Source organism: Epinephelus fuscoguttatus, linkage group LG11 (genome assembly GCF_011397635.1).
Source record: "Epinephelus fuscoguttatus linkage group LG11, E.fuscoguttatus.final_Chr_v1".
Lineage (NCBI taxonomy): Eukaryota > Metazoa > Chordata > Actinopteri > Perciformes > Serranidae > Epinephelus > Epinephelus fuscoguttatus.
Genome location: NC_064762.1, coordinates 26,963,258 through 26,986,572, shown reverse-complemented (window position 1 = coordinate 26,986,572; position 23,315 = coordinate 26,963,258). Strand labels below are relative to the sequence as shown.

Here is a 23,315-nt window from a genome sequence, read left to right as displayed (position 1 = left end):
AAAAATCAATAGCTCCGGTCTGGCTTGTGATTGTTTGTTTCATCTAATGACTCGAGCTAACTCATAGTGTAACACACACACAAACTCCCAGTCTCTCTCTCTCTCTCTCTCTCTCTCTCACACACACACACACACACACAGGAAGCCAGCTGGGCCACTAGCTGCTATAATCTAGTCCTGTTCTGTTCAGATGCTCCAGCTCAGGATTTGAGGCTGCAGTGCAATTTTCAAACAATCCACATTTTCCGACCATCTGGTGCCGAACAAAACAAAAAAGTGAGGCTGTAATTATTATCCACATGAGAATCATAACAAACCGACAGAACAGCTAAAAGCGTACTTCATCTACATGAAGTGCATGAAGCGACACATGGTGGATCAGTGGCCGGCGATGTTTTCATGGTGGAACCAAAATCAGTTTTAAATGACGAGCCCAAATGTTGATGCAGTTAACATCACAAGCTGCATAAATCATATCTGAGTGGGTGAGTTGGTCATGTTCAAGAGGTTTTGACTTGACCTCTGATATCCATTTATATTAATGCATTAACATGACCAACCAATGAACAAAGAGCCCAATGACTAGACAAGTACACACAACAATTTAAAAATAAAAGAAGAAGGAGACAAGAAGGCTCCACACTCTTTGATCCAGTGTAACTATTCAAAGCTACAGTTCGTAACTTTTATATAAAAAACAATTTTTTTTATATTTGCTGAAACTGTCAATAATCACAGCACTAAAGGAGACAGACAGACTCTATTGCCTTGTAGCATTTCTAATGGCCTTACTGCATGAGAAAGAAAACTACCAATCAGAGCTGAGGAGTCTCTAAAGCAGCTGTTAGTCATGTCAATCACTTGATCTGTGGTCAAACTGTGAAACTAGGCGGCGTTGATCAAATATGAATCAAGATTCTGTTATTGCACTGCCTATTTCATGCTCATATATTTTCAGAAACATATTTTAGTGTACTGTTTAGCTGTAAAATGAGACTGTTTGTTAGGGAGCCATGTTGGATACAGTTAAATGGAAGTACCACACACCACCCACAAGCCGGACCAACTGTCTTATTTACAGCTAAACAGTACACTAAAATAACATTTATGGTGAGATATAGACAATTCAGTTACACAGTCTTGATTCATAGTTAATCAGCACTTCCTAGTTCGCAGGCAGTGACTGATATGATTGACAGCTATTTAGAGACTCCTCCGTTCTGATTGGCTGTTGCCGTGATCTAATTCTAGCCAATGCCATTAGAGGTGCGAGGAGGGACATGATTTAATACCCAGTTCAGACCAAAGATTTCTGACAAGACAAGCTTAGGGCCAGTTTATACAGTTCCATATATTTCTGAAAACGGGTATTTCTCTTTACAATTGCACCTATCATTTACATGTAACCAGCGTTTTTCTCGACGAAAACGGAGATTTTCAAAAACGGCTTCCAAAGTGAAAGTTTTTAAAAAAATATCCGTTTCTATGGAGACGTGAACAAGATATACGGAGATTTTGGAAAACGATGACGTTGCAACCCAGTTTGCGCATGCCCATTAGGCGCCCAGGAACCACAACAACTATGACGGATATATGCCGGGTTGCTTATGTTTTGTTAGCATTTTTGGGACTACTGATGAGCTTACAAATGAACTTAGCACTGCTGCATCAACATCACAGCTACATCGGCGCACAAAGACGTTTGCTGTGCCCAATATTAGTAAGTGCGTAGCAGCTAACTATGCTACATAAGGTTAAAATTTATCATTGTTTTTATCACTAGCGCCAACAGGAAAACAAATCACTGTGCATGCGCAGAACGTTCTTCTATGGTGTTTGACATATGGTGTATCGCCACCTACTGGCCTGGCATGCTAATTGCAGCAAAAGCTGCCGTTTTTGCCTTTTAAACAGGGATATCGTTTTCACAACTGATTGTGTAAACACAGATTTTTTTTGATATGAGATAAATAAAAATAAGTTTTTATTTGTATCAGTATATGTGTAAACAAGGCCTTAAATAGGCAGCTACTTGAAACCTAAAAACCTGTCGGTTCACACCAATGCAACTAGATGAGATGGTGTATCACTTCTATGCAACAACTCTCTGTACACCTGCTCTAATTTCCCAGCTTTTCAGGCTTATTTTGTGGCTGAATATATTGTGTTGCATCTTAAAATATGGATGAGGATAGTGATAGTGAGATACTGGCTACAGCTGCATTTGTAGCAGTGATGAAACTGTGAAAAAAATAAAGAAAACAAGCATCAGATGGACTGTATTCATGATAAATATGCCACAATAATATAAATAAGCAGCACCAATCAATTAGTCAGTCACAATGTGTGTGTGTAGAGGGGGCATAAGCACATACAGCCAGCAGCAGCAGCAGCAATGTCCAGCACTGGCATAATGAAAGGACGGAAGCAGAGGGCTCAGCAGGGATGGAGCACCTGCCGCTGTCACAGCCTGCATTCTGCTCCCCTGCTCTCCCAGTTTTCCCACTCTACCTGCCAGCCACTCCCACCCGATCAACCCATTCCACTCACCTGCCTCCACAGCTGCAGCTCATCAGCCAGTTTAGTATTTAAGGCTCTCCAGCACACACACTCTTTGCCAGATTGTTGTTCACACACATGCAAGATTTTCCAGCACTCCTTACCTGCCTGCCTCTGACCTGCTTACATCATCTGTTTCCCGGTAAACTCACCAGCCTTCTGTTCCCGACCACGAGTTCTGCCTCAGCATCTCTGGCTTCCATCTGCCTGTGGCTGTGTGGTGTTTTCCTGCGATGACACTTCAACGTGAGTGTTCCCACCTACTTGTCAGTTGCCTGCTGCTGCTCATCCCTTGTTGGCTCTGCTGCTTTGCTGAACTGCTCTTCTGGTTCTGGACCCCTCCCCTTCTTGACCACGCCATCAGTAAGCCCCTCTCTGTCACCTCTGCCTGCTAGAAGACCGAACTGTTCGGGTCTGAGGACTCACGTCCTTGTTCGTGGTCCTGCTTTCGAGTTCGTCCCGGTCCATTCCCTGGCCCCTGAACCAAGAATCTGTGTGTGCTCTGAGCCCAAAGAATGAACTGTCACAAGAATATCTTCATCAGCTCAGGTCCCCGTTTATTCTGTGTAGGAATAAAAGTCATTACCAATTGTCACTGAGTGCTGTATTTGGGTTCAGTCACACTCATTGCAGCCACAGCTAGCAAACACACCATCTGCGGTCATCTTACTTGACCAGCGGACTTCACTACAAGCTAATCGCAGGTGACGCCATCAGCCAGCTTGAGTCGAGCTCAGACCACCCAGTTCACAAGGCTGTTACTTTTCTCTATAATGCTCTAGTACAGTTTTGTCGAATCATGTATCTTTGGTCTGAGTTGGGCTTTTTTCAGATTATCTGTCTCATGCTTCTAGAATATGGTAACAGTTTCAGCAAAGACAGCACAAAGTTATAGTAAAAAATGAAAAAGGAATTGACTGAGAATATCGAAGGAACAACATATTTATTTGTGTAATTGTTATAGACTTGTCTCATCCTTGTCCCATCCTGAGTGGAGATTTATGGAATTCATTCATTGTTTTTCCCTTTTAAAAGGCTCAGTGTATTTGATCTTTGACCCAGGAAACAGCAAGGTCCACTTACAGTATTTACTTGTTCTGGAGCTTTCAAACTTCAGCAGTCATGAAACTGTAGATGTTTAAACTTTCTACAATTCTTTTAGGAGTTCTGGGGCATCATTACAGAAAAAATATCCTTGCTTGTCCAATCTTAAGTTTCAAAGATGGCAAAAGTCCTATGTTGCTATTACAGGAGCAATTCCTAAACTTGTGGTTCTGTCCTATCTTATCTGAGACCTCCTAACCTAAGAAATCCCAACTAGAAATGTAAATGTTTTTGTTTTGTTTTGTTTTTTTCACCAAACATCACAAGCTAATATCGTCGGCTCTCACTTGTCACTGGCTAGCTAGTCTGCTTTTGTGGACAAAAAAGACGGATGTTCAATTTTAGCTATGAGAAGTCAAAGGCACTAATTGTGTCTGTGGAGGAGAGAAAACCCCACCTTTTCCTTATCAATGATTTGAATAAATTATTAATTCAAATTAGTTAATTAATTTGAGTTTTGACTGGGTCTATCCTAATGTAGAATTCCTAACCTGGGAAATCCCCGAGTTAGGACAGTTCTCATTAACTGCCAAATATCTATTCTACGATAAGATAAGATTTTTCCTAAATGCAATTAGGAAACATGTTTCTGTAACACCACAAATCCTAAATGTCATCCTTAATTGAGATAAGACAGGATTTCAGACTAAGAAAGTTTCTATAATGAGCCCAAAAGTTAAGTTTGGCAATTCATTCTTTATCAGCAAATTAAGTTTGTTCAGATATTTGAAGGTAATTAGGCGTTATGCAGGTATTTTCCAAGCTTTTCAAGAGGAAACTGATAGAGACATTTTTGTGAAAGCAGTGCTACAGGAACAGTGAGCAGTCATGTGTCATCTGCTCTCTTGAGCCTAGTTACATTAAACCCGTCAACTGCTGCATGGTAGTAAAAAATGCAGACTCGACACTGACTGTAATGGTGTGTGCTCACTGTTCACACTTTATTGCGTTAATGGCCATTACTTTTCCAAACTTAGTAGTCATGGATATAGAAAGATGGTGACAGAGAGACAGCATGATTGCATCTTGCCAGATAGTCTCAACAGTCTGCAGACAGCAGCAAAACCACACTTCATTTAACACTGATGTAACAAAGGATGACATAATGGGCAGTCAAATAAAGTGAGTGCTGCCTGCAAAAATAACAAAACAAACTGGATGGAGCATTTCATTCTTTTCAAATCATTATTTTAGGGACAATTTGTGTTTAGAGGGAATTGGCTTCAGTTAAAAGTGTTTACACTGAGGTCTATGGATTATCCACAAGAACCAGGACACAGTTTATGAATTTAATATATTTTTTGTTTTGTTTTGTTTTTTACATTTTGACTGCCACACATTCATTCACCTCCAATGATTCTGAATGGTGGCAGAAATGATGGAAAATCTTAAATCTTAGGCAGGTAAAACCTAAACTATCCTCTGTCCTCCTCCAAAATACAACCACATAGGTCACTTTTACAAGTGGCAATTATGACCCATATTTACACTTTTTGTTGGTCAGCAACCTTTAGTGGCAGCAGGAATTATTAGGGGAGCAAAGGAGGAAGTCATACCATGTAGTATCCCAGTCAGCATTCGTATGTGGGGCCCATGTGGGTAGTAAATGAGCTGAAAAATGGGTCCTATATGGGATTCCATAGTGGCCCAATGCCAAGAGCCCACATGGGTGGTTTTACCCAAGTAGGCCCAAGATAAGATGCCCATTTGGGCCCATACCCACTTGGGTAACCATGTGGGCAACTGGCATGGTGCCATTATGGAACCCATGGACAGTCTCATATAGGGCCCATTTTTTTAGCTCATTTACTACCCACATGGGCCCCACATACGAATGTTGACTGGGATAAAGTGTAAAAAAGTCCACTCACAGTGAGAGTTGAGGTGGATGGGTCAAACAAGCACAGGACTTTGATCTACGAGACCCTGGACGGGTCACCAGACTATCACAGGGCTGACACATAGAAAAAGACAACCAATAATGCTCACATTCACACCTACGGACAATTTAGAGTCACCAATTAACCTGCATGTCTGGACTGTGGGAGGAAGCTGGAGTACCCGAAGAAAACCCACGCTGACACAGGGAGAACATTTACTTTCACTGCAGTTTTCGGGGACACCAAAAATAGGCTGAATTCCATATAATTAAACCATATAATTAAATTAAAAATAGCTACAAACCAGTGACATCTAACCAGATGTTCACCATCCAATTAGCCCAAAGGCCTGTACAGAAGTCCAGAATTCTCACCTGTTTATACTGAAATTAATTCAGACAAACATAAAAAGTGAGCCAGCTTGAGAAAGAAAAATGTCAGGCACCGATGCCTTTGAAAAATTTTTATCGTTATCAGGATATATGAGCAATCTGTATGACTAGTTTGCGAGAAAACATATTTTTTTTGTGTGTGTAATTTGAGTATTTTAAACTTTGTACAGACTTGTTTTCAGTCATGTAAAATACATGCCAGTTCTTGTGTATCATTCTGAGTCGCCCAGCTCCAAAAATAAGAAAATCAATACGTCAGATACGGCAGATGTTTTGATCATGGTGGGCCTCCACAAAGAAATGAATGTGTGGGAAAATCCTGCATACACACATAGACACATGCATGCACATGTACTCAGTCTGCCCTGTTGTTTTTATACTAATCGACTCGTTTGGATTTTTAAATCTAGTTTTAAATGTCTAACCATGGACTACTATGCTATTAATTGTGCGACAAAGACATTACATACAGAACAAAAGACAAAAAAGATACAGGAAATAGATATAGGAAAACTCTCTTTGTTGGCCCCTTCATGGCTCACCTTTATTAAACGAGGCATGGTAGTACAGTGACACCAAACTTATGTTTCCTGATAATACAACCTTCAGTTTCGAGCCTTTCTAAATGGGTCTGAACTGATAATATCTGTCTTTATAGTCTAGCGTTGCCTCAGTCAGTCTCAGAGTCACAGGAAGCTGTGAGGTAAATGCATCACCCTGTAGTGCCTCAATGCATCTGTAGTGCAAACTGATTTTTCGTGTCACCACCACTCACTGGCAGAGTGTGTATATGTGTGTGTGTGTGTGTAGAAGAAACATATTAGGGTCAATCGATAAAAGGGAGAGCCTCCAGCACTCAGAATAAAGAGAATCAGGAATCCTCTTGTCCCTCTCTTCTTCTCCTCTATTTTTCCTTCCTCTTCTTCAGCCCAGGACTCCTGACCTTTTGCCCAAACTGTGAAATGTCAGAGGATGCTTGTAATGTCACAACACCTCATCGGGGCGAGCATGGGCCGTTGTTATGGAGACAGCATCATGTCCGCAAGCTTGGTGAGATTTTTTCAGCTCTGTGAGAAATACAAGCCATCACTGTTTAATCCTTTATTTCCTGTGTGTTAGTGCAGGTGATTGACATTGGGTTTTAAAGCATGTAAAGTAAACTCAACAATGTCCTTCACACCACTGCTGCAATACTATAAGCTTGAGGCTTGAAGGCTTCAATAAAACTGATTTAAGATAAATACATTTTTATGCCATATATATATTTTCAATGTCAAAGTTATTACTGGCAGCACGGTGGTGCAGTGGTTAGACTGCTGTGGAAAGTTATTACTGCGGGAAAACAGGGTACCAGGGTCGCTGCTACGAGCCATATAGTCCTTGTATAACCAAAGTGAGAGCTGTGTCCGCATACTTGACATAAAGTCAAACATTCTCAGTGGGTGTTGTCCTCCACCAGGGTTGTCCATAATCTCCAATTCTATTCATGATATTCATGGACAGGATCTCAAGGCACAGGCGGGGGGGAAAAAGGGGTCCAGTTTGGTGACCTCAGAGTAACATCTCTGATCTTTGCAGATGATGTGGTTCTATTGGCTTCATCACATCGTGACCTCCAGCATGCCCTGGGGCGGTTTGCAGCTGAGTGTAAAGCGGTCGGGATGAGAGTCAGCACCTCCAAGTCTGAGGCCATGGTTCACTGCCTGAAAACGTTGCCCTGTTCCAGGTTGCGAGAGTTGCTGCCCCAAGTGAAGGAGTTCAAGTATCCCAAGGTCTTGTTCACGAGTGAGGGTAGAATGGAGCATGAGATGGATCAGCGCTTTGATGCAGCATCTGCAGTGATGCAAGCACTTTACTGGACCATTGCGGTAAACAGGGAGCTGAGCCAGAAGGCAAAGCTTTCGACTGACTGATCCATTTATGTCCAAACCCTCACCTATGGGCATGAGCTATGGATAGTGACCAAAAGAATGAGATTGCGGGTTACAAGCGGCCAAAATGAGTATCCTCAGAAGGGTAGCTGGGCTCAGCCTTAGAGATAACGTGAGGAGCTTGGATATTTGAAGAGAGCTCGGAGGAGAGCCACTGCTCCTTCGCACAGAAAGGGGTCAGTTGAGGTGGTACGGGCATCTGATCAGGATGCCTCCTGGATGGATGGAAGAAGCATCTGAACCCCTGTGTTACTGTGTGAATGGCTGTTTTACACATTTTTTATGCAAAAAAAAAAGCCATTCAAAAAAGTGACGTACCGGCTATACTTACGTTTGATAGAGTTTCCCTCGAACAGACACCTTGAACTGTAATCCTTACTGACTTGATTTAGTATCATTTCAAAGGCCTGTTGGCTGCGTCTAAAAAAGCACCAAGCTGCTCACAGCTTATCTCAAATTGAAGTTCTTATAATGTTCTTTGGAATAAAGGGGAGTCCTATTTGACCATTGGAACAAGATGGCATGTAATAGACAGAAGAGATGACTTCCCCCTGTAGGGAATCATTTCACCATCCTCGCTCCCACTACACAATGTCCTCTTCTTTTCTACCTCTGCAGAGATGATATAACTCATATAACTGATAAGGGCACATCTGTTGTGTTCCCTGGGAAAAAATGAAATAAAATGTGTTGGAATGGCAGTCAGATATTGTTCAGGAATGAACATGAGTGCTGTTGTCCTCTGTCACATGACTTTTCAATTTATGTGTCTCTTGCTTTGACTCCCTCCTCCCTTTTACCAGTAGAATGTTATTGTTGGTTTGATTATTTCTTTGCCCGCTTCTCTCTTTCTTTTCCTGTCCTTCTTCATAAAGCACAAAGAGAATGTGTTGGTATTCCATTATGCAGCTAGAAAAGATTTAATTCTCCTTCTCAGGAGAATTAGAGACACTATTGTGTGTGTGTGTGTGTGTGTGTGTGTGTGTGTGTCGCAGTCATGAGTGTGGAACTCAGATCCTTCACTTAAGTACAAGTATTATAGTCTAAAAATACTTAATTGAATTACAGAGTGGCTCCTTTCAAAGTATTATATTATCATAGAACATTATGTTATTCTGTTTCTACCGGTAACACATACATCTAAGGGTGTTGTAATGTTCTAGTTCTTTAATGTAGACCCAGTTTTAGATCATATGTATGCTATGGAGGAGAGTAGTAGTATAGTCCTGCATCATATCATATAAGCACATCATTTGTTTTTAAATGTTAAAAGTAACTAGTTTCAGATAAGTGAAGTGGAGAGAAAAATACAGTATTTCCCTCTGAAATAACATGGAGTAGAAGTATAAAGATGCGTGAAATGGAAATATAAACAAAAGGTATGTTATAACTGTACGTAATGGCGCGAGTGAGCAGGGTATAGAGTAAGACGTCTTTTTTAGAGCTCCAGCAGGACAACAGTGAGCCAAAATGAAAAAAAAAAAATTACAGGAAGACTTCTTGAAAGTTCATTGAGACCAGCATAAAGACACTAAATGTCAGATAACGCAAGTAATGTCGGCTAGCTACATGGCTAACTACCCAAATTTCAGGTAACTCGGACCAGCCATCGCCAACACATACAGAAAGTGGAAGCATATCTACCGAAGACATTAAGACAGATATTTTCTCATCGCTAAGGGGAGATACGTATCTCTTGGATTATAAGGCAAGAAATTAAAACTGCACTAGCAGAGGACTTCAACAGCCTTAAAACAGAGCTACAGGTAGCGTGGTGTGAAATTGCAAATAACATGACTGCAACCCAATCAGCAACTGATCACATGAACATGGAGATACAAGATATGAAGGACAGCCTATCAACATCATCAGATGAGGTGACTTCATTACAAGCCTCCGAAACCAGCCTTCAAAACTGTACATAAGCGCAGTACTTGAGTAAATGTACTTAGCTCCAGCACTGGTGTGACAGTGACAGACAGAGATGGAAGTGGACACCCTGGTCCACATACCTTTATGTATGTTTGGTTGGGAACTGTTTTTTCATGCACCTTACAGCAGTTCCAGTTCACGTAAACGTTAATGCTACAGCAAAGCTGGCACAAAAAAGGCACAATAGTAGCACCCAGCACCCAACCTCGCATTTTCCAGGCGGTTAAAGGCGCAGCATGTGTACGGCCTCTAATCTACAAGGCTGGTACCTGTGGTTATTCCACAGGCTAGTAATAACATGTCGGGCAGGAAATCCAAAGTGCGGGATCATTTTGAGAAGGTGAAGGTCGAACCCAAGGTGATATGTAAACTCATCTTCATTGGTCAGCTACAAACATGACGTATCATCTGAAACATGGAAGTAGCTACATGCCCTTTAGCCACTTAGTACAATCATTACTGCTTTGCCGACAGCGTCATTAACAGGCGGCTCGCTCAGTGTGTGACGTGCACTTGTCGATAAAATATAGGCCTATATTAATGAAGGTTCATTAGTATGGTTTTGTATTTCTCTGTAATGTAGCACAGTGTTAACAATGTTACTGATACTATTCTTTCTCACACCTTCAACTCAAACCATTGTGTTGCCCTGCCCAAAATATATCATTTAATAACTAAATTAATATCGTAAACATGCGGGCGACTAGTCGACTAATGGCCCTAAATGACGACTATTAGTCGACTAGGAAAATTCTTTGTCAGGGGGCTATGGGGTGCCGTTTGTAAAGTGTCTCACGCTGAAAATAACATCAACATTTTGCCACATTTAGCTTCAAACAATGTTTAAAAAAGTGTTGTGAATTTTTTAACGTCACCTTTTACCACATTTACAGCAATATTTGTTAACTTAGAAATATATTAAATAGTTAAATCTAAATATTAAATGTGGCACCTAAATGTTAAATGTTAAATCCAAATATTAAATCTAAATCTAAATGCTAAATCTAAATCTAAATCTAAATGCTAAATCTAAATCTAAATCTAAATGTTAAATCTAAATATTAAATCTAAATATAAATGTTAAATCTAAATCTAAATGTTAAATCTAAATGCTAAATATAAATATAAATATAAATGTTAAATCTAAATATTAAATCTAAATCTAAATGTTAAATGCAAATGCTAAATCTAAATCTAAATACAACAACAACTCAAAGTACACATCAAATAAAATTTCTCCAAACACGTTTCTTGTTATTTTAGGTAGTTATTATCACGCTAATGTATGTTCAAGTGTCCATTTGCCCCGATAAGTTGGTTTTAATTCATTATTTGATTCTATAAACACAGTCTGACCATCTCGAGCTTTTATTTTGGTACTTTCGGTGACCAGCAGTGTGAATATGCATATTAGCTAAATATTTAGTTTCACCCAGAACATTTAGATTTAACATTTAACATTTAGATTTAGATTTAGCATTTACATTTAACATTGAGATTTATATTTAATATTTAGATTTAACATTTAACATTTAGGTTTAGATTTAACATTTAGATTTAGATTTAACATTTAGATTTAGATTTAGATTTAGATTTAATATTTAGATTTAACATTTAACATTTAGGTTCCACATTTAATATTTAGATTTAACTATTTAATATATTTTTAAGTTAACAAATATTGCTGTAAATGTGGTAAAAGGTGACGTTAAAAAATTCACAACACTTTTTTAAACATTGTTTGAAGCTAAATGTGGCAAAATGTTGATGTTATTTTCAGCGTGAGCCACTTTACAAACGGCACCCCATAGGGGGCAGCCCTATTTGTTCGTATTTACTTGGTCAATGACGATCGGCTACTTCAACCAATTTCTGGTGTCATGAAATTGTGCATATATAAAAGGTACATCAAAGATTCTGATTTACCTCCAAGCAGGTGTTAAGATGGCATATCCAGCCTTGGTGGAGGATATTGCAGCCTGTGCCTTTAGGAGAGAGAGCGCATCTTCAGAGACCAACATAGAGAACTGCTTATCAGCTGTTTCCGACCTGTCAAGACTTTCACTAATAAGTGAAACACCGTCACCCCTTTCTACATGATACACTTCTAAGCAAACACATTTTCTTATATAGAGAAATGAGGGATTGCAGTATGCTGAGTGCACCAAGCCAGCACATGCCTTTCAGTTTAGAATGACTCTGACTCACTGACATGTGCACGACGGTAAGAACAAAATTGACCAGTGCGCATATGTGATGAAGCCAACAGTAATATTGCATGTGCACTTCAAGTAAAAATATTTCTGTGCATATGTTGTGAATGAGGCCCAAGGTCCCTGTGTATGAAGAGGTCCATAAATAAATGATTTTCCCAGTTTGGGGTGGATTAACTTCACTGGTCTGCAAAGAGCCCCGACCTCAACTCCATCCAACACCTTTGGGATGAACTAGAACACCAGCTGAGAGTCTTATAGGCTGACATCAGTAATGTTCTTGGGGCTGAATGGGAACAAATCCCTGTAGCCAGGTTTTAAAATATCTTGGAGAGCCTTTCCAGAAGCAAGGCTGTTGAAGCAGCATGATTTTGGAATGGGATATTCAATGACTAGGTGTCCATATTTGGTCACGCACTGTGTGAAAAAAATTAATCACTGGAGTCAAATATGGAGATTAACTAAACACCGATCTTTGGTAGGTAGCCTAACCATTCTCCACTTCATAGGCCCAGTGCACTCCACAAAAAAAGAAGCAGTTCAATGATTTTTAAAAGAGTCATCATCATGACTATTTACTGTCACTAAGAGAAAGTATTTGGTTAAGCAGAATTAGGGACTATAATGGTGCAGGTGAAATTCATCCCAACTGTCCATCGCTGCTGTTCCTCTATTGATGCATGTCTGAGCAAAAACAGTGAGACCCTGTTTCTGTCAGCATCAAGATGACTGGTTTATCCACTGAATATTCGCTCAGATAAATAAATTCCCCCGCGGCATCCTCATAAAATATTTTCAGCATTAATGGCTTCTGATGGAAGCTGTAAATTCATGTTAAAATGAAGCGGCCATCTTGAGGTTTTGGCATTTCAATTATCCACAACACCCTGCACTGTACACTCTGTCATTCTGTCAACTTTAATGTTTTAATATTCTCTTTTAAAAGCAGGCTCACAAACACACGGAAACACACACGCAATACATACTTAATGTATTCAGTGCTAAACACACACACACACAAGTTTTGATTTATAGCCGGAGCTATGCCTCAGTGACTAACCGGAGTAAAATATTTATGTGAAGCCAAATGAGTGACGTTCTCATACATTTTCAAGTGAGTGTGTGAAGAGGGATAATTTACTGCAGTATAGGTAATCCATTTGATGAGGAGCAAGCAGGCATTCAGGAGAGCATGCATCATGACGTTGATGTTGACTGTAATATGTGATTATCTTGATCAACGTGACACATGAATCCACACCACTTATACTTGACATTATTTCACACACATACACACACACACACACACACACACACGCTATGTACGTATACTAAAATTGTAACTATAGTATTTTACAAGACGTACCAAGACTAAGACATATACAACATTCACAACATTAATACAGGCGTCCTGACCAGACCATCTGTTTGTTTGTTATAGTAGATGGTCCGGCAGTGTGTGCAAGTTAGTGCATGCATGTGAGTCCCATATGTCTTTCTAATCGCCGCCACTCTGCACTGCAGTCTTAGTGCAGTTCCTACTGATAATTCTGTCCTGATCCATGTCATCATCCCGGGAGCGTAGCATTTTAGCTTGTTTACTGTGTGAACACAACTGAACCTTCGCTAAGTCCCACCCCCAGATGCGGACTGGCCAATCATAATGTAGCATCACGCCAGCTCAGACAATGACACAGCTGTGCTCCATTGACTCTAATGCAATCGTTTCAGATTTCCTTCATTTTCAGGCTGGTTTTGTGGATTTGGAGCTAAATGTTGTGCCTGGGGCACGTCGTGTATTAATGATATTCGTTACCTGCAGAGGCTGGAAAAAGATATACGTTTCTTCCCTGTTCCAAAACCAAAATCAAACCCTGGAAAGTGTAGGGTTAGCTAGCTAGCTACTGAAGATATAGCCTACTGAATGTATACACATGCTGCTTTTGCTTTTTAATGATTATAACAGTGAATAAAGACCGACCCTGCTGTACAGGAACCAGTGAAGGGAAGCAGGGAAACTTTACTGATATTCAGCCTTCCGTGGGGGCAGAGGTCTGGGTGCTGGCAGCTGCACAGGGGAGAAGCCAAACCCTGTTCATCTGCACACACTGCGATGCCACACAGCTGGTTCAATATCAGTAAAGTTTCCCTTTATATTCATTGTCTTCTGTGGAGATCAGCAGTGATGTGGTGGTTCACTTTTACACTGTGATCTGTAGCCTATAGTTCGGCTTTAGCTTCTAACTATCTTTTTCTTTTTAACCTGTTGTTGCTGCTGAGTCAGTTTGACATCCTGGATATATCCTTCAAACACAGACTGTAGACCCCTCTGTCTGCAGGTACACTGTTAGAGTTCAGTGAATTTATGCCACAGTGACGGTGTATGCTTCCAGGGAGGTAGAGGTCCATGTTAAGGTGACAAAAGTTTGAAGGCAAATAAGGCAGTAAAGCAACATTGCAACTTCGACGATCTGACAGGGAGTGAGTGGAAATAGGTCAGTTATGTGCTGCAGGGCTGATGAGGGAAATCTGTATGGGTAGATCTCAGGAGGGATAGAGGGGACATGTCACCCTTAGTACTTAACAAAACCTGCGCCCTTGGAAAATAGGAACAAGTGAGCAGGTGGACGAGGGAGTCAGGTGACTGGAGCAGGTGAAAAACCTTATCCAAACCATTCTATTTGGAACACAGTGTAATTTCCCTTTAAGGTTCTGTATGCATCAGAGCATTATATTTATACCAGGACATGGACCAGATCCAGTGACAGTCATTGTAGCTTGGATACTGACAACAATACGATCCAAGTTGCACAAACAACAAAAGAAATTGCTCTGCTGTTTGTCACTGATATCACACAGTGAGAAAAACTCTTTAAATGCACATGAATGCAAGCCTCATATATTGTTACCTTTGATGTAATTCATACTGCAAATGTAATTTAACGAAGTAAAATTATTGATCAGTGAGCAGAACAAAGTGATGACTAGCTGCAGAGCCAGCGGAGGTGTGCAGAATAAATGAACATAAACACAATACATCTCCAACCTCAGCCCCTCTAACCACTCATTAGTCTTAAAAACAAATGAGCATCAGTTCTGGCCCTGAAACTACCTTTTAACTAAAATTCCCCATAATTGGCTTCCTTCTCAAGTTCTCTCTCATTTCCCCCCTCTGCTTCCTCTCTAACACCTAACTTTGCAGTTTCTGTGAAAAGTTCAGTTCACCTCAGCTTTCAGAGGGTGAAGAAGGTGAAACACTGAGTATTCAGTGATTAAAAGTTTAAAAAAAATACTGGTTTCAAGGGCTTTTTAAAAGGTTCAATGATGCTTCACACATCAAGCACAGAACACCTACACCTCGATCCACATGTAATACATTAAAGCACATAAAAAAGCAAGAGAAGAGGCGCGTCTACAATTTAATATGTGGATACAGTTACTGGTCACAACAGAAAGTGACACAGTGAAATTTGTTTGTGGTACTTGCAAAAGTGGTGATGGGAAAATGCATAAATGTGAAGCTCTTTTTTGCATTAGATGCGTTTCAGCAGAGGTAGGTCATAACTGGCCAGATGGTTTGGTGACAAATACAAATTTGTGAGTCAAAACTTAGTTGCAGTCGAACTTTACTTGAAAGCATTGTACAAACTGACTTCGCTAACCCAACACAAGCCAAGATTCCATCCAAATGTAGTGCAGACTTTAACAGAAATTTCAGAAAGTTAGCAAAAGAAAAAGATAATTTCCATCCACTACTATTATGTGAATATAAAGGTTGGTTCATTGAGATAATAAGTTGCTGGCAATAACTCTCCAGTCAAGCTATACCATTGTAGAAGAGAGCACAGCAGGAAGACACAATGAAAAGAGCACTAGTCAAACCCTTAGACTGTGTAACAGAAGTGGACGTAGCATCTGGGTCTGAAAGTAAAGCCAGTGCATCAGTGCCTCAAACCTGCGTTCTTTATAATGGCCAACAGGGAGCGACTCCACTGGTTTCACAATGAATATCTAAATGTATAGAAGTCTATGAGAAAATGACCCTGCTTGATTTTGCTAAAGTCAACTCTATAGAGCAGCAAGAAGGATCCTTTTTGACAAGCTAAAGGTTAGCTAAATGGCTAATTAGGCAGCTCTTCTGAGTTTTTCTTTCACTGTGAGGGAATGGAAAAGCTAAACAATGCCAGACGTAGGTGATCAAAGATGGCTTGGGGTGCATCAATAAAGGACTCGCAGCAGATGAAGCGGGAGAGCTCTACAAGCGAGGGTGGCAGCACCTTCTCAGGGCCATCAATGTGTCATCACAGGGAGAGGGTGTGTCAGCAGCTCCTGGGGATCAGCCAGACAGATGCAGCACAAGATGCAGAGGACGCTGAACAACATTACCACTTGCCTGGCCATACTGGAGACCAGTTCAGACCTTGGATCTGCACCTACATTGAACACTAGCAGTGTGTCTGGCTCCAATGCTACAGACATATCTAAAACATATAAACACCATAAACAAGCCGGAGAGGCCAGCTCCTCCAAACCTACTTTCTGCTAATGGCCAGGCAGCAGGAGCTGTAGGAGGTATGCCTGCGTGCAGTAGTAGAGGTCTACTCTCAGACAGCCTATGGTTCCAGCCGGCCAGTCTCCAGCTTACTCTCCTCAGGCGGTTGATGGCCATCTGTCTATCTCATATGGGACAGATGCAGGGAAAATGTCATTGGTTGGGAAGGAGTTTTACATTTGTACCTCAGTGAATATTTTCACAATAACAACAACAAGCAACAGCCTATATTTTTGTCAATCTGGTGTAGCCAGCGCAAAGATTTTGTAGTAGAAGTATTTTGTAACAGACAGAACTTGACACCGCATCCCAGAATGTCAACAACCAATGCATCCAGGGTACCTTCTGGTTGCATATAGATGTGGACGATCCATGACCGAACGTCGATATGTGACAAGGTCAGAGTGAGAATGTGTTGACCATTTACCATATGAATGCAGATAAATTAGAATAAAGTTAATAGTAGTCAGAGGATAGCCAGTGGGTCCTGAAATTGCATTTCAGCCAAGTACTACACCTCCTTGCTTTCCACATGGATTGTTCATCTGCAGGGAACCAAAGGTGACCAGTCAATAGTACTCAGACTACAAACAGAAACCAGAATGTGTCTGGTACCATAAATATTAACATTTTCCTAATGAGTTTATACTCTTCTTCAGTACAGCATAATGTTCATTTTGTCAGTTATGTTCCCATTTATAGTAACATAGATGATAAGCACGGTATGCTTTAGGACATGGCTACCTTGTAATTGAAAAGTCGCTTCCATGGCGACCTGTCAATCAGACTAGTGGCATAGCAATGCCTACCCTCCCCAACTCCCCCCAACTGGGTCATAATTTCTGGAAAGAGACATTGCTGTTGAGTTTTTCAATTGTAATTTTTGGCGCTTTGAGCACCGCAAGCCGAGTGCCATCTAGTTCCATTATATTTGGCAGAGGGCATGCAGCCAGCTGTACAGCCGATATCTCCAACACTCAGCAACTCACACTAAAACAATCTTGACTGATAAATAGCAGTACAGGTAAGAGGAAAAATATGTATTTTTGAATTTGGGGTGAGCTGTCCCTGTAAAAAAAAAAAAAAGACAGATTCATCAGTAGATAACAGTATCCCTGGTCCAACCAACACATTGTAACTGTCATTCACTAATGAATGGGATGAGGGTCAAATTTATGAGGGATGAAGGAATGAGGGATGAAGGGTTGAGGGTCGAATAGATGAGGGGTGAAGGGTTGAGGGTCGAATGGAGGAGGGATGAAGGATGGAGAGATGAGGGATGAAGGGTTGAGGGATGAGGGATGAAGGGATGAGGGATGAAGGGTTGAGGGTCAAATGGATGAGGGATGAGGGATGAAGGGTTGAGGGATGTGGGATGAAGGGATGAGGGATGAAGGGTTGAGGGTTGAATGGATGAGGGATGAGGGATGAAGGGTTGAGGGATGTGGGATGAAGGGATGAGGGATGAAAGGTTGAGGGATGTGGGGTGAAGGGATGAGGGATGAAGGGTTGAGGGTCGAGTGGATGAGGGATGAAGGGTTGAGGGTCGAGCACAGTGATGAACGTGTTGAGTCAAAGGCAGGAACACAGGAGGGATCCTGGGAGTGAGACTGAGTGGGGGAGTTGTCTCTTCGTGAGCTCGGCTTCAGATAGAGCCCCAGCTGGTTCCTGTAGGCAGAAAGGAGCAGAGAAAAAAGATGTAAGAGGCAAGATGGGATTGGGTGGGTGGGATGTGAGAAATGTGTCAGAGGGAAAGAGAATGCATCAGGTGTGCTTAAATACTATTGGGCGGAAATGGGATGTGTTTGAGGCATGGTCATTGTTCCCGAACCTAGGTATAAAACTACATTTAAAGTGACTGTATATCAAAGTCAAGCCTGTATTAAATCAGAAGATCCCCTCTGGAGTAATTAAGACATTATGCAAAATGCTGGTCAGAGATATTAGTAACAATTGGCTATGTATGTGAATTTATGTCTATCAGGTCAGGACCATATTGTCCTAATATGGTCCCATGTGGCTCCAAGAAACCAAGCTGGCGAAAGCCAAAATGCCAAACTCGAAAACAGTAGCCCACAATCCATCTTCTTCTTTACAGTCTATCGTCAAACTCCATTTGGCGTGAAAAAAAAAGGAATAAAATGTGATTAAAATATGGCATTTACTTTTATTCCATATATTCAGTGTTCATGTGTAATGGACATCATGCTGCTAATGACCAGCACAATCATAACTTCTTTGCCTTTCAAGATTATGAATGTTATTCAATACTTCTCAGCCAGAGGGATATGGGTCATCACTCTGACACAATGTTCCTTGTATAAAAAGATTTTTAAAAATACATCCTCATTTCTCCTGCTTGAGGAGGCTGAATCATAAAGTCACATAACCTCTGTTCATGCGCACGTTGCTCCATAGAGTCATGAGAAACAGAGCGGCATGTCTGCACACACAGGTGCAAATCCGAGCAACTGAACTGTGCTTCTTCTTCGTTTGTGGCACTCTCCCCACACAGTTGAATTCACAGAAAATACCAATTGAATGCAGGCGAGAAAAAAGGCTTTGTGTGCAATGAAAATACGTTTTATTGGATGGAAAGCTCCACCATCTGCCGCCACGAGAACAGAGCTTGTGTTTGCTGCTCGACTTGTTTAGGGTGGTTAAAGAGGCCCTGATTTGAAATACTTCCGATCAGAGCTTCACCCTTAACTGATGTGCACTCTGTGAGACATTTTAGCTGTTGCAATGCTTTTTCCCACAAGACTTAAAGGCAGCAGGAGCCCATCGTCTCCACCTTCATCGCTCTCACTCTCTTTTTCACTCCATTGCTTCCAATACGGAGAAGATAAATCAAGTGCCATGAGTCCATTGATGTGAGGGGAAATAGATGGCCCATTTGTTGACAAAACTCATTTTCCCACTTCCAGGTAATAAAGTACACTGTGTTGTGTGGTTTTTTTTTTGTCCTTCTTTTTTTGGCCGCAGCTTTTGCCTTCCTTCCTGTGTCGCTCGTTTGTCTTGACAAATGGGTGTGTTTGGTAGCAGACGGTCATAGTGATTGGACCAGTGTGCACACACACACACACACACACACACACACACACACACACACACACACACACATCCACACATTTACGCTCAGTCTGGCCTTGTCTGCTAGAGGCACCTGCTGTAGCCTGTGAACAGGTGTGCTCTGCTAATAAACTCAGCAGGAGCACTGAATCTGCTTTTATTTTGCGGTCTCTATTATCCCACTCCACATCTCTTTTACTCTTTCTTTCCTTCTGTTTACTCCTAACCAGGTGCATCAGTTCACTAAACACTGAGAACTGGCTGAAAATCAACAATATAGAGAACGTACAGATGAGAATAAGCTGTTGGCGAGCTGTAATCAACACCTATTTGTATCCATCTGTGTCAACACATTACTGTAAGGCATAAATACATCCCGCTCCTCCTATTTTTTATCCATCCGTTCTCACCTGGAGGGATGGTTTGACTGAATGTGTGGACAGTTTGCCGGTTACGCCACATTGATCAGTGCTGAATTGAGGAGTCTCAGGAGGGAAAAGCTTCAGGCCGCTGGATGTCTCTCTTTCCGCTGTAATTCGATTGCTAAGAAGCTCCATGACAGAAATCCAGTTTGAATGTAGCTGGAAACATTGACTCTCAGCAAGGATTTAGACCATAGAGGAATAAAATGAAAGCTTTCAAGTGTAAGAATTAAGTAGCAGCATCAGTATTGAAAGGTATAAAATGATAAAGGAGATTTGGTGGAAAATTGAGAGAAGCTTCATAGAGAGTACAGGGATGTCAAAGTAATCGTTTTAGTAGATGATAACCTATTAAAAGCCACTGTCAACTTATTTCTTATAAATGTCTTTACATCTATCCTCATCATCATCCTCAGTTAAGTGAAAAAAGTGCAAATGTTTTTTTTCTCCACCTAATTTCACTCTTAAATCTAGGGTCACACGATCAACTTCAGCCTTACATTTCTAAAATCCTATGTGCAATTTCTTAAATTAAAGTTTAAATGTGTTATGAAGTTTTTTCCGTCATGGTCAGGAAAGAAAACTATCTATGATGTGGAAATTGTAGTCTACTTGGTGAATGTCATTTTATGTTTATTTGCCATTTATTCAGATGGATATCACTTTCATTTCTGTGTTTAGTGTGTACCAAGCCCCCAGAAACAGTGTTGGGTTTTGAAGACAGTTTTACATAGTAGTTTTACATACATGAAATTACCACGTTCAGATCTGTCACAACCTTCCGCAGAATATGTTTCATCATCAGAATTTGATCCATTCTGTCCAATAACATTTCTTAAGTCTAGAAAAGTCCCGCAATTATATTATTTTATAGTCAGTCAAGTAAGCAGAGGGCTAAACTAGAAGTTAGCCGGTGACCAGTGGAAGACTTTAGTCTGCTTGCTTAATAGGCCCTACAAGCTGGAGGATCTGGGCAATTTCATACATAAAGTTTTAAAATCAAGCATTTTTTTTTATCATGGACCACTGAGCAACTTCCATTGGACCCACATCTAACACAGTATCCAGTTCTAGTTTTACATCCATGGCTTGGATAGTGGACCTGTGTGTGTTTACCCTGTCCACAACCATGGACTATAAAATAATGGACATAGCTACCATGGTCTCTATATACAGACTCTACATTCAGTGAATGTAGAGTCTGTAGGCAAACCCCGGAGATCTTGCCTCCCGAAGAAGAGCGGAAGAGCCCTGGTTTCCGGTTGTAGGCTGTTTGTAGTCCGCATGATATTGACCAATCATGTTTGAGCCGGCTGCAGTTGTTGCCAGGTTAAACGGTGAACTAACGAGTTGGAACATAATTGGCGTCACTGCAATCTCTGAATTCATCGCAGTGGTTCAGCATATTTACTTATAAACAGAAGTCGAAAACGGAAATTCGCCTCCTCCACCCAAATCAAACCAGAATGCTAAAAAATCAGGGGTCTGCCCCCAGAGGCTGTATCGCCGTCTGCTAAAAGTCAGTCATGGGTTCAGAGAATGTAGCTACCATGACATCACCTGGTGGTTTGTAAACTGCAATTATAAAGCCTCAGGGCTGGCATTTCAGCCATCACCATCTTGTTTTTTTAGAGCCAGAAGTGACCATATTTGGACAAGAGGGTGGAGCTGTGGAGGAGCGAGGGGTGGATATGACTGTTTAGTGGGATTTATACTTGTACGGCTTTATGTAGAGTCTACACAGTAGCCTACGCATGTGGCCTACGCTGTTGTGAGCATTTATACTTGTGCAGTGGTGTGTCTGTGTCATTCTGCAGTTACACCTCCAAAACATTAGTTGGCGTTGGGATTTCTGTGAAGTGCTGTAAAGTATAGTTGATCCAAACACACCCAAAATACACATTAAACATGACTTCACAGCCACAATTTCAAACACAAGTACACAGATCAGCAGACAAACACTTGTCTTTTGCTGGACACATTTTCCCCACAAATACAACATGCTAATGTTTCTAGCACAAGCCTATGGCATTTTACATTGTATAAATTAGCCTAGCAGCTAGCGGAGGTTCCTCTACACGTATGAAGCCATGGACAACAGCAACATTTAACAAAGGTAACATTACAAAATTCAGTTTCATTACAACTCACAAGGTTCACCGACAAAACAACTGTCTCATACTTTTCCAAACAAATACAACATGCTAACGTTATTAGCCTAAGCCTATGACATTTTACATTGTATAAATTAGCCTAGCGTCTAGCAGACTTTTCCTCTACTCATATGAAGCCAGGGACAACGGCAACATTAAACAAAGGTAACGTTACAAAATCTGACTCCATTACAGCTCACAAGGTTCACTGACAAAACAACGGTCTTATGCTAAACACGTCGTCCAAACAAATATAACATGCTAACATTATTAGCACAAGCCTATGGCATTTTACATTCTATAAATTAGCTTAGTAACTAGCAGAAATGTCCTCTACTCATATAAGGCCAGGATAAATCACACACAAGACTTAAAATGTTATTTTGTGGAGGCTTTATTGTCTTCACAATTTATTGTTTCTTATCTGTGAAATAAAAGTAAATAAAATCCTTGGTTCCACTGAGGAACATGGTTTCAACTTTAAAAAATAGACAGGAGGTCTGCGTCACCGCAAGGTATAGTTATTTTCCTAGGGTATGGCATAGGCTCTGTGTTGACGTAGAGCCAAACATAAATAAAGCCAACATAAATATAAATCCCACTTTAGACTGTTGCGACACCTCACAGACAGCCTGTCTCTCAAATGACACCTTCCTTAAATATCCATAACTGTAAACCTTAGTAAAATGTAAACGGGTGATTTATATAAACATTCAGAAACCACAACCATTTTTTGCACCAGGCTGTAAACATATTTATGTCTGCTGTAAATTTTGAACATTTTAACTTGGGGGTTTGTTGCACGTTGGCATTTATAGCCCCAGAGGTTGCAGCTCATTTAATGTGTAGACTCTTGCAAGTCGAGTTCTTGTCTGTACAAGAACACTGTAGTGGGCGCTAGCAGTGCCTGTGTTTGTGGAGTTCGTCACCAGAAGCTTGAAATCGGCCTAATGTACAGAGGTGAGAGTGCTATTAATCTTTTCTTCCATCTCCTTGCAAGAAAATGAATAAATGTATTTTCGAAAAATGTCAAACTGTTCCTTTAAGAGAAGCAGGTTCAAGATTTTCTCAGCTTGTCTGAGGCTTCAGACACAAAACTTTTCCA

The 23,315-nt window shown here is 40.8% G+C and overlaps 1 pseudogene; it reads left to right on the top strand.

Annotated features, from left to right (window-relative positions):
* The first annotated feature begins 7,731 nt into the window (after positions 1-7,731).
* LOC125897581 (spartin-like) lies at positions 7,732-19,882 on the top strand (annotated as a pseudogene).
* The last annotated feature ends 3,433 nt before the right edge of the window (positions 19,883-23,315 follow it).